Genomic DNA, 15,281 nt, shown 5'->3' on the forward strand with positions numbered 1-15,281 from the left:
TTGTTTCAGAGAAAAGTGCAGTGGCATTGCGTGCAGTAGCATATAGTGCAGTGGCGTGGTTTGGAGCAATGCAGATTAGAGTGGCATAGAGTGTAGTGGAGTTCAGTGCATTGACATAGAGTGGTGCAGAGAACACTGGTGCAGAGTTCAGTGGTGGAGAGTGTAGTATTGCACAACAGAGTAGCGTATAGGGTGCATTGGTTTTGAGTAAACTGCTGTAGAGTGCATTGGGGTAGAATAGAGGGGCACAGAGTAGAGTTGTGAAGGATAGAGTGCTGCAGTGTGGGAGTGCATTGGCGTAGAGTGGCATAGAGTAGAGTGCAGTGGCGTAGAGTTTAGTGGTAGGGAGTGCAGTGTTGCAGAGGAGACGGTCGTAGAGTACAGTGGTGTATAGCAGAGCAGTGTGGTATGCAGTAGCGTAGAGTGCAGTGGTGCAAACTGGAATAGTGGCATAGAGTGCGGACACGTAGTGTACAATGGCATAGAGTGCAGTGGTGTATAGTGCAGTGGCATAAAGCGTTTCAGAGTAGAGTACAGTGGCATAGAGTATAGTTGTACCAAGTAGATTAGCGTAGGGTGCACTGGTTTTGAGTAAGATGGTGTGGACCGCATTGGCGCCGAGTCGATTGTTTTTGAGTGGAGTGGTTCATTGTATAGGGATGAGGTGTGGCGCCGCGGCCAGGGCGACTGACGCTGGAATCTGGGGATCAGGGTTCGATCCCCGGCTCCGGCGGCAGGTTAGCCCAGCACCATGCGACTCTGGGCAATACCTTGCTTAATCTTCCCGACGGCCCCCAGCGCCTAGAGACCCTAACGGGTGATTGTGCGCTATACAAATGTGGATTATTATTATTGTACAGCAGAGTGGCGTAGAGTGGAGAGTAGCTTAGAATGGCATAGAGTGGATTGACAGAGTGCACTATTGAAGAGTGGAACAGAGTAGAGTGCATTGACATAGACTACAGTGGCACAGAATGTAGTGTTACAAAGCAGAGTGGCATAGAGTAGAGTGGAGGGGTGTAGAGTGCAGTGGCGAAGAGTGCGGTGGGTGAGGAGTGCTGTGGTGCCTAGTAAAGTAGTTTGGGATAGGGCGCATTGACGGTAGAGTGGTGTAGAGTACAGTGATGCAGCGTGGCGTGAAGTAGTGCAGGGTAGACTGCAGTAGTGCAGAGCAGCGTGGAAGAGTGCAGAGCAGACTGCAGTTGTGTGGAGCGGTGGAAAACAGACTGGGGTAAAGCGAAGTATGGATGGTGTGGTAGCGTACTGCCATTTCAGACAACACATCTTCAACTGAAATGACCATTACATTTGCAGAGACATACAGTTTTACTGATAAAAGTATACAACGCACAAACGATAATGTGTGGAAATGTCATCGCCTACTGTATTGATCTGCTTTGATCGTAATCAAATATTTGTTTCCACACACTTTAGAATTACCAAAAAATTTGCTTTGTTAGTGATTTTCTAATTCAGATACATTCTGACATATCTGTAGTTCATTTGCATTTAAATTCTGTTGTGTGCTAGCAAAAAACATTAGATCGTGTTCCTCAAGCACATCCTAAGTTGCCAGCATGATGGTCACATAAATCTTCTCACGACATAGCCTGACATTTGACCTCTATCTCTGAATGCCCAGCAAATGTGACAAAATAAGTACAAGATTTAAAGGTGTGTTTACAGAAATCGAGTACTAGTGCTAGAATACAGTACATAGGGGTTGGGCAACGGAAAAGACAAACTCAAGCTGGATAGTCTAAAACAAACAAATGTGAGTTACAAATCACAAAGCCAAAAGGTAAAAAAACAGGTGGAATGCATTTCCAAGAGAGCTTTCTGAATGTTCCCAAGACGTTGTTAGCAAACCAGCTTCGACCTAAAAAGTAATTTCTGAGTGCAAGTAGTGGAAGAATACAATCATCCAATAAAAAGGATGGTAAAGTGGATATGCTCCATAGGAGAAGCAAACACAAGAGGAAGCAGGGAAGCCATTGCATAAAAAGCAAATAAAGACTGCCAATAAGCCAACCAGAGCAAAGAAACCTAAGGGCAAGCACTAAGCTTACTGTAGGTAATTGGTATGGGCTATAAGATGCTTTCACCTACAGACAGGCAAGTGACCTAAAAATGTAAACAATATTTTAGCTAACAGCAATACAATACAATGGTCCTAACCAGATAATTCTAAAGAAAAAATTGGGGATTTAACAGGGAACAGTGTCTCAAAATTATGAGAACTAGTACTGAAAAAGAGTTAAAAAAAATAACAATCAAAGTGTGGCCAAAAGAAGTCTAAAGTTAAACTAGGTTACAGTTTATGTTCCGTTGGAATGCAACTGCCTGGGTTTTCCCGACCGGGTTTTGCCACTCACCGTTCTTCCTGCCAAAAGAAGCCCCACCCACCCCAAGACCTACTTGATGCAGGCCGCAGCACGGCCAAACAGTAGACATGTGCAACGGGCACGCCCAATGGCAAGCCCATCTGCACCCATCAGTGCCTGGACCAAGCCCAGCGCCACGACCCCTGGGCCTCCCGCCGCCCGATATACACCATCGCCGAGCTCTACACCCTCAACCCCGGACGCCGCAACAAACACTGACACTGCTCCGACCCACGCTCCACAGTAGCACATTTCACCTGCACCCACTGCCACTTTATCTGCCATTGCACAGACACCAGCCCACCAACCAGCCCCACCCCGAACACAGAACAGACACTACCTGAATAAAAACACCAACTTGCATGACCCCTTCTCAAAACGCTCACTATGCAAGCATTCCACTGAATTATGGTACCTCATTGCCACCTTCACACCCAACATGGTCTTCTTCACTGAGTCCTGGCTCAATGCTACATTCTTCCCAGACATTGTCACAGCGATACCAGACTGATATAAAATCACTCACAAGGACCACAACAAACAAGGTGGGTGGAGGAACGGCCATCATCCACAAAGAGACCATGCAGTGAACCACCACCACCACACCCATGGAACATCTTAACTTCAAGCTCCACGCGGATAAGACAACCATCAGAGGCATCCATGCATATAGACCCCCGGGATCACCAATTGCATAGAAAGCATTGTCTCATGAAGAGCAACATCCAGAAAAAAATCGTCCTAAAAGGCTAGCTGTTACACCCAAGAACTCAGAATAGCAAAACGAGACAGCAAACAGTGGAGAGGAGATGGCACACCAGCAAGGACACATCCGATAGGGCACCCTTCAAGAACTCCCTCAACCTCTTCCACCACCTGATGCGGGCAACAAAGACAGCCCTTGCCGCACGCATCGAAACCAGAGCCAAAACCACCAAGGAACCTTTAAACAACGTTAAGGAATTCTCCAAATCGGCTGCCAGTGAAAACCTCATCACACCCTCACAGGAGCTGTGCGACAACCTCGCCCACTCCTTCCATGACAAGATCACAACCATATACAGAAACTTCGAGCCCCAACCCCCACCTACGGACTTCCTCAACACATACGCCACCACTGTAACCAACACTAACTACACACTGACCACCTGGAATATCCTCTCCACCCAGGACACCATCTCCATCATGAAATCGATTAATTTGGAGTTCCAAAGACCCATGCCCATGCCCACACGACATCTTGAACCTCAGACCCCAAAGGAACAGCCATAAACTCACCACCTTGCTCAACACCTCTATCACACCTTAGCATTTCCTGATGCCTGGAAACATGAAGATGCCAGATCCCTACTCAAAAAAACCTCCGCCAACCCAAGCGAACTCAAAAACTACCGGCCAATTTCCCTGCTTCCATTTCCAGTGATGGTGCTAGAAAAGATCATCAACAATCAACTCTTGATGCACCTGAATCGAAACCTACCAGTAAGGCTTCCGCAACAATCACAGCACTGAAACTGCCCTGATTGGAGCCACCTACAACTTCCAAACCCTCCTCGACCGAGAAGAAACAGCAGCTTTGACCCTCCCCGACCTCTCAGCAGTCTAAAAACACTGTCTCCCACCACATCTGCATCCAAGGAAACGTGCTCAAATGTATCCCCTCCTTCACAACCAGTAGAAGCCACAGGATCCACATCCAACCTTCCACCTCTTAACCCAAGGAGAACACCTCCGGTGCACCCCAGGACTCATTATTTAGCCCCACGCTCTTCAACACATATATGAGCCCGCTGGCAAACATCGTCAGATCCCACCATCACAACATAACTTCCTACGCAGACAAACCCTCAACTCATCTTCTCGCTCACCGACGATCCCCCCAACACCAGACCCAACTTCCACAGATGCATGACAAACGTGGCTGACTGGATAAAGAACAACTGCCTGCAGCTGAACACAAACAAGATGGAAGTACTGATCTTTGGCAACAGCAGCAACACATGGAACGACTCCTGGTGGCCATCAGACCTTAAACCCGCACCCACTCCATCCAACCACGCTTATCATGAAATTACAGATCAACGCCATCTCCTCTGCTTGATTCTTCATTCTGTGTATGCTATAAGAACTTCAAGTGGCTACCCATACACAAGAGATGTACCATGCCCTCATCACCCTCATGCCCTCATCACCTGCTGACTGGACCACGCAATGCCCGCTACGGTGGAATTGCCACACACCTCCTGCAGAGACTACAGACCATACAGAACGCCACAGTCAGACTCATCCTCGGCCTTCCCCGACAAACCCCACCTCAGGAAGCTCCACTGGCTCTCCATACAGAAGACATGCCAATTCAAGTTGCTGACCCACGCACACAAGGCTCTACACAATCAAGGACCTGCCTTCATTCACCACCGCCTGAACACTCTGCCCCCCCTTTCACTTGCCCATACTCCCCACATCCACCGAAGCAGAAGTGGAGGATGCTGCTCGTCCCACATCACAGCAAAGACCTGGAACAGTATCCCCACGCACCTATGGACCATCACTTCCGGAATTCTGAATGGCCCTCAAGACCTGGCTGTTCGATTAAGCCTCCAGGACCTGTAAGCGCCTGATACCCTATTGGGTGACTAGCCGCTCTTTATAAATCCTGATTCATTGAAATCAGCCGTCGATTATTACAGTGGTTATGGAGATGTGGTGAAGCAGCGCTGGCAGGAAGAAGTGAAAGGCTGATTCACATGAGGCGAGTGGCTATAGAAATGAAGAACAAAGGTTGCTCATACCCTCAACATTCTCAAGTTTGCCACCCTCCTCCTTATTTGAGATGAGATTCAGATCTACAAGCACAAAGTCTGGCATGATCCTCACCCTCTGTCTCTGACAAGACCATACACATTTCCAGTGCTCCCAGTCTGGTTTCTATAATAGCAGCTGAAGCCTATGGTGGTCATTCTGGTTTACAATTCAGCCATCACTGATTTAATTACAAGCCCGGAGGCTACCATTATGCATCACCCTTTTAATTGCCACTCCTGCAGCACCTTTAAAGAACTTCTTGCAACGATAAAACTGTAATAGAATGTTCCTCCCCTTTTAAATGCTGCTTTTGCTCAAATAAGTACCTTGGTTACTGCCTTGCTATTTTGGCTGTAGTATGAAAAATTGTAAATATAAATGAGACAAGCTTCTAATTCACAGAAGCAATGAGAGTGCTGTTAGTATGAACATTTTACTTAGGTTTTAGTATGGTAAATAATTTGGCTGAGAGTGAACCAGGGTTGGACACCACTGAATAAGGTTTTTATTTTTCATATGGGTAACTAATCGGTAATGGCAATATTTATTTGAAGTCAGAGTATTAAAACAATTGTTTAAGCGGGCTAAATCAGATTTGCGCAGTAAAAAGGGATGCCATTTGAATGGATGTGCTCTACCCCTGGTACCCTCTGCCCGCGCACCATGAGGATGCGACGGACGCTTAAGGAGATTTAGTGGCTCCGGTAAACCCGTACCCGCTTCAGGAGCATGATCCGTGCCAGCAGTAAGAAGGATGAGAGAGGCAGCGTGGTCATTGTTTGTAATTAAAAAAGCAAATGTTTGTTACCATTGGGACTTTGTGCCAATGGCTGATTGTATGTAGGGTAGCGCGTAAGGACATCACTTAAAGCTACTTTCCATTGCCGAGCGCAGTCTCTGGAATAAGCTGATGGTCTTACGGCGCACGTTAAGTCACACAAATATTGCGCAATTTGGTAGCTCTTTTTGTTTGGGCTGATTATTAAGGAAGTGTATGCACAATACGCAAGAGTGATTTGAGGCTCGGTCCATTGGTTAGCAGCAATCATCAGCTATACGGCAAATGACATAGAAGGAGGTTGGGGAATTCAGGATAATTATTAAGGAACAGATTCTTTTACAGGACAGAATGGCTTCAGAAAATGGCAGTGTTGAACAAGATGCATTAGAAGGCAGGACGAGTGAGGAGAATATTAAGAAATGAATCCAAAGGGAGGTTAGAGCTTCTGTTAAGGAGGTAGTAGATATTGTGAGGGAAAAAGAAAGCGGCATCTAGGTTCTGCAGAGGAGTATTTGTCTTTATCAGAAGAAAGGCTGAGACGAGTGTGAATGAGAGGAAAAGACTGAGGAAAACAAAACATTTAGAGAAAAGACCACTGAATAAAAAGAGGAAGGATGCATGAAAGTCCATACCAGAGGGTGGTTCTGTTTCGGCACGCATAGCAAAGGTGTCCATAGTGGCACACAAGATTTATCAGATGAAGAATTCATGAATCTTGATGGTGATATCACATATGGATCAGATAAGATGTATGACGAATACATATTTGATTTGAATTATGATGACTTTTTAAATGATGAACTTATAGGCGATTTGGGCTGTTCATTGAAAGCGATAGTTAAGAATCCACTAGGTGAAGAAATGTTTAGTCCATACGACATTCGTCATACTAGAAGTGTAGATTGGTGGCCAGAAGAATATGCAGTTAAATTAATTAAGGAGTACAGAGGAAAGTCTTTGGAAATAGAGGTAAAGAATGTACTTAAGGCAGGGTGTTCAAGGCCAGTGATTGAGTATAAGGTGTGCAATACTCCGAACCTAGATCCAGACATGATTACATTTCTTTTTAAGATGGGGAGAAATCCTCACGAAGGTCTACAGGGATCGTTGAAGCAATGTTAAGATGATCTGTTGGACATTCTGGGACCTCTAGCAAATTTTATAGATATGGCGGAGGAGGCTCATTTGAACAATGAGCCAGTTAATTTATTAAGAGGATTGAGCCAAAGGGCTGTGAGCTTTCTAGGTAACACCAATGCTGAGCTCATGGCCAAATGCAGGAAGACAATTCGTATGAAAATAAACCCCAAATTGTGGGAAATGGCAAATGAAGAGGCGAGTGAGGTTGCTAGAGCGTTGCCCTTTGGTGAGAGATTGGCGAAGAGCCTAGGCAAATATGCGGTTACTTTTACGGCACTAGATAAGGCTTAATCAAACATGAGGAAAGTGTTTGGTGGTGTTTTTGGAAGAGCCGGCAGACAAGGACCTTATACTGGCGAGGACTATAAAGGTCCCAGTACAATAACGCCTTCAGAGGTGCAGGAAGAGGCTTCCAGGAGTCATCAGGTTTCTTCCCGCAAAGAGGAAGATTGGGGAGAGCCATGAGTACCGGAGGATGAGGGCAGACTTCTACATGGTTCCGCTGTGAGTTCAGAAACGACTATTGTTTTCTTCCCCAAAGACAAAGTAGGGGGCAGTCTAAAAATGTTTGCAGACGCATGGAGGAATATAACTGGAGATCCATGGGTGTTAAAAACTATGCAAGGGTTCGAGATAGAGTTTGTAGATATACCGGTCCAGGAAAAAGAACTGAGGGAGTTAAATATGACCAAGAAACAAAAGTTAGTGGTCGATGGAGAAACACAGGGAATATTGCAAAAAGGGGCAATATGTCCAGTGAAAAAACATTCAAAAGGGTTTGTGAGCACTTTATTTGTGGTGGGCAAAAAAGGACAAAGGATGGAGATCTGTGATAAATTTAAGGTTTGCAAATTGGTTTCTAGTTTACAAGCATTTTAAGATGTAGGGAAACCATCTTTTGAGAGACATGCTTCTGGAAAAGCATTGGTTAGTAAAATTAGAACTGACGGATGCTTATTTTACAGCGCCGATGGAAGAAGAAAGCCACAAGTATTTACAATTCAGATGGAGGACTCAGTTGCACGAGTTTGTATGTTTCCGTTTGGTCTATCTCCGGCACCATGGTGCTTTACAAAGGTGATGAGGGCTGTGGTAGCTCATTTCAGAGAAAGAGGATTTCATTTGATTGTTCGTTTGGACAACATACTGTTGATGTCACAGGATTTAGACGAGTTAGAAAAATTTAAGACTGTGAGGGGTCTCTTGGGAGAGTTTGGGTATTCTGATAAACGAAGAGAAGTCCATTATGTCCCCATCTCGAGGTTGGGATTCCTGGGGTTCCAAATAGATACCGTGAGAGCAATGTTCTTGTTACGAGAAAAGAAACAAAGATGATAAAGAAGGGGGTGTTGCATGTATTGAGGGAGGAAAGTTTAATGTTGAGGGATTTGGAGAGAATAATAGGTTTGTTTTCGTCGTCAATCCAGGCAATTTTTCCAGGGCCAATGCACCACCCTGCTTAACAGAGGCATTAAAGAAGGGCTTATGGTTTGGTGACATGGTTGTGCTGAATAAGAAGGTGAAGGAAGAATTGTATTGGTGGCTACACAATCTGGAGGCATGGAATGGATGAGCAATGTTTGGTTGCATGCCGGATATTGTGCTCGAAACAGATGCGTCTAACTGGTGAGGGACCATGGCTAGGAGGGAAGGAGACAGCTGGCACAAGGTCAGGTTTGGAGAGAAGTCAGCACATAAACGGTTTGCAATTGACAGTGGGGTTGTTTGCACTGAAGAGTTTCAGAGGAGTGTCACAGGGTCAGAAAGTTTTGATGAAAATGCACAATGTGTTGGCTGTATCATACATTATTCGCTTGGGGGGGGGGGGGGAGCAGGCCCAGGAGTCTGTCAGACACTGCAAAGGTGTTGTGTTTCGTTTTGTTTGGAGGACAGGGTAAACTCAGCTGCGGTTTCTTCGTGAGGGCCGGGGAGTGTCGCCTCCCCACCCGCTGCGAGACGTGCTAAAGCAATGTGAACAATAAAATAGCAATGAGATAATGTTATTGCCATTTTCTATTCACAAAGCACGTTGAAGCTGTCAATCTGCCCAGGAGCTGGGATAAAGGAGCAGCCGCCAATCTGCCCAGAAGCTGGGATAAAGGAGGGGTGTGTTCTCTGCTGCAGAGATAACTGGTAAATTGACGGGCCAGACACTGCAAAAGTGCACAAGTCAGTTTGGCCGGCTGTCTAGAGTCGGCCAAACTAACATGGACTCTTTGCAAGTCTCCAGTGGAGACCAAGCACAGACCTACAGGGCCTAAAGGAGCATCTAGCCAGAGCCTGCTCCACCCAATCCAAGCGATGCCCTTATGCAGCATGAGTCCTTAAACAACAGGGGTAACCCGGTAAACCAATGGCATCTGGGTACGTAAAGATTTTTATAAAGCAAAATGATGCCTTGGACTCAATTAGCACAAAAATCAATTCAAGAATGGGACCACTCAATTATCTCATTCTCTACCTGATATATTGTATCTGCATGAATCTAATTCTTATATTTCATTTTCTCAGATAACCCAACCCTGCATACAGAACAACAAATCTTTTTCTTTTTGTTTGATTTTCAATTTATTTGAAAGTAAAGTTAGATTTTTTTATATATCTTCTCAAATCTCTTTTCACCTTATTTAAACAAACAACAACAATTCAGCCGGCTGAACTGTTGTCGGGAAGAAGGAGGCAGTAGAAGCTGCCCCGCGCAGAGAATAGCCAGTTTGGACGGACGTTTAAAACTGAAAACGCTTTAATACGTTGTCACGACGAACCTTTCAAGAGGGAATTAGCGATTGGGATAGTCAGAAAAGCCTATATAGAACGGAACATTATATTGGCCCAAGTCCTGATGAGGCCCATAATGAGAGGGCTGAAACGCGTCGACACCTTTGTTTGAAAGAAGACCCCAGCCAAAAGATTGGAAAACTGTAAACTAAACAATTGGTTTAACAAGGAGTAGAAAAAGACATGAGACAGATCAAAAAATTAAAAACGATCTGATAGACTCCTTGCAAAAAGGTCTGGGGTACTTACTCGCTGTTTAAAAGGAATGCTGAGGCTATATTAGAAGCAAGCATCCTGTGAAATAAGTTGGGCTAACTTCAAAAATATTGCAGTATCTGTTTATCGTTGTATATATTGTATATGTATGTGTAAAAAATAATGTGTGTATGTATATATATTTGTTTGTTTAAATAAGGTGAAAAGAGATTTGAGAAGATATATAAAAAAATCTAACTTTACTTTCAAATAAATTGAAAATCAAACAAAAAGAAAAAGATTTGTTGTTCTGTATGCAGGGTTGGGTTATCTGAGAAAATGAAATATAAGAATTAGATTCATGCAAATACAATATATCAGGTAGAGAATGAGATAATTGAGTGGTCCCATTCTTGAATTAATTTTTGTGCTAATTGAGTCCAAGGCATCATTTTGCTTTATAAAAATCTTATGCAGCATGAGAGCAGCACCTGAATTGGTTAGGGAGGTTTCTTCTTTCACTGGTGCCCGTCAGAGCCACGGACTGCAAGGACACAGAGGACGCAGCCCAGGTAAGTGCATTTATTTTATTTTTAATGCAGTTGTAATGCATGTGACTGCTTTTAGTTTGTATTCTTGTAAACGTGTTTTGGGATGCAGTGAGGCACATTGCTTGCCCCACCATTTTTATATGTTACCAGCCACTCTTTGGATAAATTTGAGAGCAGAATATTTTCCAGGGGACATGAATTCTATTGCGGATTGGTATTTAAGATCTTTGATGGACCACAACAATTGGAAGCTGGAGCTGCCCTGTTTCAAACAAATAGATTGGATAGGCGTCCTTTGGAGGTGGATCTGTTTAAGAGAAGGTTGACATTTCAGATAGAAAGGTACTTCAGCTGGTTGCCAGACCCTGGTGCAGCAGCGGTAGAGGTTTTCCAGCAGGATAGTTACAGATGAGAGAATATGCTTTGCCACATTTTGCTATGATTAGGAGGCTCCTTATGAAGGTGTGAAGAGGGAGAGATGTGTCTGTTGGCGAAGCTAACTTTTTCTGGGTGTCTCAGGCATGGTTCCCAGCAGTCTTGGACTTGGCATTTGAGGTTCCATTGTTGATTCAGGTAGAAGAGGGTTTACTGAGGAATGGAGAAGGGGAAAAATTTCTGTTGATACTGAGCAAATTATTGCACCTTCTTGTTTGTAAAGTGTCCGGAAATCTGAAGCTTTCCATAGACTTTCGCAAAGGGCTGCTGAGTTGCTCGAGGGCTCTTAGGCCCCAGGAACTAGGCGGAGGTACAAAGTAATTTGGAATTTTATGATTCGTTGGTGCATAGGAAGGAGTTGGGATCCTGTGGAGGCACCTTGTGGTAGAAGTAGTACATTTTTAGTTGAGCAAATTGAGAGAGGTCTCAATAATCATACATTGAACTGTTATAGATCTGCAGTTTCGGCAGGTCACATATGTGCTGGTGTGCAGAGTAATGAAGAGCATGAGGCTTACGAGACCACCTAGGGTTAGATATGAGACTTTGTAGGATGTATATTTAGTCCTAAAGTTATTTAAAAACTGGTCAATTAACAAATACTTAAATTTGAAGGATCTTACACAAAAACAAGCGACGTCGTTATGTTTAGTGTCTTGTAGAAGAGTTTCAGATGTCAAAAGCTTGAAAGTAAGAAATAGAACATTCAGTCCAGATGGCGTGTATTTTGAGATTTAGAAAACAACAAAAACAATGTCTATTTCGATTTTTTATCCATAGCTTGATAACTGCAGGAACCTATGAGTGGTGGTGTGTTTAAAGAAATATGAATGCAGATCACAGGAGAATAGGAGAGACGGTGAGCATCAGTTGATATCGTATGTAAAGCCTTTTAAGATGTGAATTCCACCACAATTGCAAGGTTGATTAAAGATGTGATGGGGCAAGCTGATGTAGATGTGGGAAAGTTTAAAGCCCATTCCTTAATGGGAGCTATGGCGAGTAAAGCCTGCTGGTCTGGTGTAACTGAGGGCAGTGGATTGGTCTAATATATATAAGTATGTTTCCTCAGCATTACTTTAGACCTATTGAACACATGTCAAAGTTGGTGTTGACAGGCTTTCAACAGGGAGAATGGTACCTTTCGGTCTTGTAATGAAATGGTGATTCTCAGATTACCATGAATAGATATTCAGGATTTCATTAAAGACATTGAGGTTAGCATTATCCCGCTCTCCTCTTCCTTAAAAATAAAATACATTAAAAAAAAAAAAAATTGGGGGGAGTAGAGTTTTGAAATATTATTGCAAATTGAAGTATTGTTTGACATAAGGTTTGTGTTTTAACTGATATGTGATGTTACGTTCAAAGGTTTATTTGCTTGTTCTAGATTCCCAATCTTGATGAGGGAAGAAGATGAGCGTGTCTGATATGGATGAAGTCTGGATTCTTCGCAGTTTGGCATTTAAAAGAGGATTCTATTACAGTGTTATTTATGGATTGTTAAGATTCCAGTTCTGGATTGTTTTATCGTTGTAAAAGTGTAAAAGGTTGATGTATAATGCTAGCCTCCGTGTTTTTTAAGAAATCCAGATTCTCTAGTCATTGTTATCTGAGATTCTCTAGTCATTGTTATCTGAGATTCACCATTCCACTGCAGCGATCACTCACTCACCTTCTCCATTTTAAGTATGCTGCAGTACCTCCCAGTGCTATAAGTTGGGAAGTTTACCAGACCCAATGTTACCAGCCTCTTAATCAACAGCTCCGCTTCACTTACATTATTATTGGGAATGCAACCCCACCATTTTTACAGATGTGATTATTGTGCTGCCTTCTCACAACAGGCACACAGATCATAGACAATTTCCTCTGAGAAATGCTCAAACAATGCCTCTATCCACGTCGGGGCTGGGATAGTGAAGAGCTGGGAACTCCCACTTATGTCAAACTCTACCACCTGTGTCAAGAGCCCCTCCACTCAAAATCTTTCTAACATCCAGCATCTGTGTAAGCAGACATTCCCCTATCATGTCACATCTCCGCAGCAAGTCCCATTTGTCTGGTTCATCTTGCTTACCTCTGCCTAGATCCTGTCTCTCACCACAAAGATAGTAGGCAGTAGCACAATAAACAAACCTCACGCCTTTACGCCCCACTGCATACATATGCACAGCTACACCAGTGCAGTGACACAGCAGCAACCCTCTTGTCATCATGCACAGCACCAAGACTATTCATATGGAACACCCTTAAGTCACACGTTGCTCCAAACAAAACCTACTGAGTTGAGTCCTACCAACATCAAAAGCCCTTCACTATGGGTATTAAGCACTCTACAAGTGTAAATAAAATACTGTGTTTTCTTGTCTTAGATTACTTTTCCATTTCAACCTATATGTTTTTTCATCAGATATCCAAAATAAGTTTCAGACAGTCAAAACCCAGAATGTTCCACATCCATGAGCTTGTCTTCAGATAAGTGTTTTTTGTAAACCTATTTCTCAGTGTATGGTATAAGTTACATCAAATTAAAGACTTTCTTACACCGCTGGATGATGAATCTTTAGTCTGTATGCCCAAGACCCTTTCTCAGCCCATAGTCCAAAAAAAAGGGGAACCCCAGATGCACCCCTGTCTAATATGAATGTTGCAGATTTCACAAACTGTTGCTTGACCTTTAAATATTTTCTATTACATACAGCAAGGTGCTTACTAAGTGACACTAAGAAATCATGTTTACTTCAGTACGGTACATTTTAAAACCCAATACAGAAGTAATTTCAGATCTGATTACATTATTGTTTCTATGCAACATAGACTAAGCAGGCCATTCACAACTAATCCGACCCCGAGAAATCACAACTGGGAGCAGGGTTTTTGATTTTTGGTCAATAAAAACCGAAAAGCAGTTAAAAATGTCATAAATATGTAGGAAAGAAAATAATGTCGCAGTAAATCAGCAGTAGAAATATGTCGGAACATACCCACTTAAAATATACAAAAACAGTTTAAAGTATCCTCTATCACAATATATTGTGCAATTAATTGTGGAGAGTGGGTTATATTTTCTGTAGGTAGGATTGCACTATTTACATAGCACCTCTTACCCTAACAAAGTTGTGAAATGCTTTGTCTTACAAAGGAATACAAGGCACGTGTTTCTGCAAGGGTTCAGAAGGTGTGATTTACAGGTTGACCTGTGTAGGAGGTGTTAGGTGTGGTGCTGGAGGTATGAAGTTGCACTCTAAACATCAGTACTTAAAGATGAGTTGTTGTAGAATCTTCAGATAAAATACACATTCCGAATGTATGGGAGGACAAGGACAGAGAGATAAAAATCCAACCTAGAATGAAAGGCTCCGGATTGGTAGAAGGTAAGGAGTTTTCTCTAGAGAAAGCAGGTGTTTGCACTCTGAATGACAAGACGAACTATACACATTGCTTCAAACGTTATAAGTCTAGCCACAGGCGACCAGGTAAAGATGGTGTAATTAGGGCTAAGGACTGGTTTCACAGCTACATTAAAAAACTCTATAGCTTCTAAATCAGCCGGTGGGATACCTCAATATATATACCTTTGGTGTATTTTAGACAGGAGATCACAGCTAAAGGAAGATTTGATAAAGCTTCTTGTTGTATAAAAGGGCCAATTTGTCATTGATTCACTTGAGTGATCAGGAAGGGGGTCATATCCAAGATCATGCCTGGATCACTTACTTCATTTGATAGGCTAGGAGGTGGGCCAGGCTCTTTTTAGCAAGATTGTGGATGTGTGGTAGATGGTCTAGTTGCCTTAGATTATCATCTCTATATAGTTTTGGATGGGTTTCGTTTGAGTCGGTTTGACCTCATCCAATGATCTACCACTAGGAGGCACTGGCCAATGGTATCTAATTCAGATGGGCAATGAAGTTTTAGAATAATTTGTGTGCCATCGATCAATTCGTAACAGCTAAGACTGATGGTAAATGCTCCAGTAGGGGACAGAGGTATATGTTAAAGAGGAAGGGGCCATGCTGGATCATTGAGGCCTCCTGAAGTCCTTGGGCAAGCATCAGAGACTATCTAGGAAAGAAGCATTCCTTTGAATGGTGCCTTGCATTCCTTTGAATCTCTGGAGCAGATTGGGATGATGGACCAAATCAAAGGAGGCAACAAAATTCTGTAGCAGGCGGCCATTAGTTCATTTTTTCAACAGGAATATGAAAA

At 43.2% G+C, this 15,281-nt stretch overlaps 1 protein-coding gene across 1 annotated transcript in view; it reads right to left on the bottom strand.

Annotated features, from left to right (window-relative positions):
- PTPN23 (protein tyrosine phosphatase non-receptor type 23) overlaps window positions 1-15,281 on the bottom strand; it is a 663,560-nt gene that overhangs the window by 643,931 nt on the left and 4,348 nt on the right. The window lies entirely within an intron of this gene.

The sequence above is a fragment of the Lissotriton helveticus genome, chromosome 10 (assembly GCF_964261635.1).
Source record: "Lissotriton helveticus chromosome 10, aLisHel1.1, whole genome shotgun sequence".
NCBI lineage: Eukaryota > Metazoa > Chordata > Amphibia > Caudata > Salamandridae > Lissotriton > Lissotriton helveticus.